Below are 693 nucleotides of genomic sequence, written 5' to 3'. Positions count from 1 at the left end.
AGACAACTATAGTATAGTTGTCTCAGATTTACACAAATGATTTCAGAATCGAAAGTAGCAATGTTTGTTTAGTTAAGTATGCCTATGACTCAGAGATTATTACAGGTTTGATTCATGATAATTGTGAAGAGGAGTACGAATATACAATTAGGTCGTTTGCTTCATTGTGTAAAGAACAGTTCCCTATTCTAAATCCTGACAAAAAAAAAGAAATTACTTTTGATTTTAGGAAGAAAAGTGTAATTGGTAATATTATAATAAATGACAAAGCAATAGTAACTGTTAAAGAACATACAGTAAATATGTAGGGTCGACGATAGATAGTGAATTGAACTGGAATGCTAACATTGTAAATATTGTTAATAAGTCAAACCAACGTCTTCGTAAACTGAATTCCTTCAAAGTAAATAGTGATGTGCTTTTCCATTTTTATCAGAGTGTTATTTTAAGTGTTTTATCATTTATTTGTGTAGCCTGTTACAATAGTCTTAGTGTAAATAAGAAGGAACCTAATAAAATAATGAAAACTGCAGGTAAAAAAATAGGCAGAAATGTTAATGTTTTTGACGAGTATATAAACGTGATGTCATTAGCCAAGACAACTAGAAATTGCAAATTGCAAGTGAAGTGCTGCGAAGTACAACTGCATAAAATGTTCTTCGAACAAAATTATTTATGCGAGTCAAGTGAAAA

Source organism: Anneissia japonica, unplaced genomic scaffold (assembly GCF_011630105.1).
Source record: "Anneissia japonica isolate Jap-2015-1 unplaced genomic scaffold, ASM1163010v1 scaffold287847_len925385_cov155, whole genome shotgun sequence".
Classification (NCBI taxonomy): domain Eukaryota; kingdom Metazoa; phylum Echinodermata; class Crinoidea; order Comatulida; family Comatulidae; genus Anneissia; species Anneissia japonica.
The sequence above is the reverse complement of the archived record's forward strand: the minus strand, read 5'-3'. Positions refer to the sequence as shown.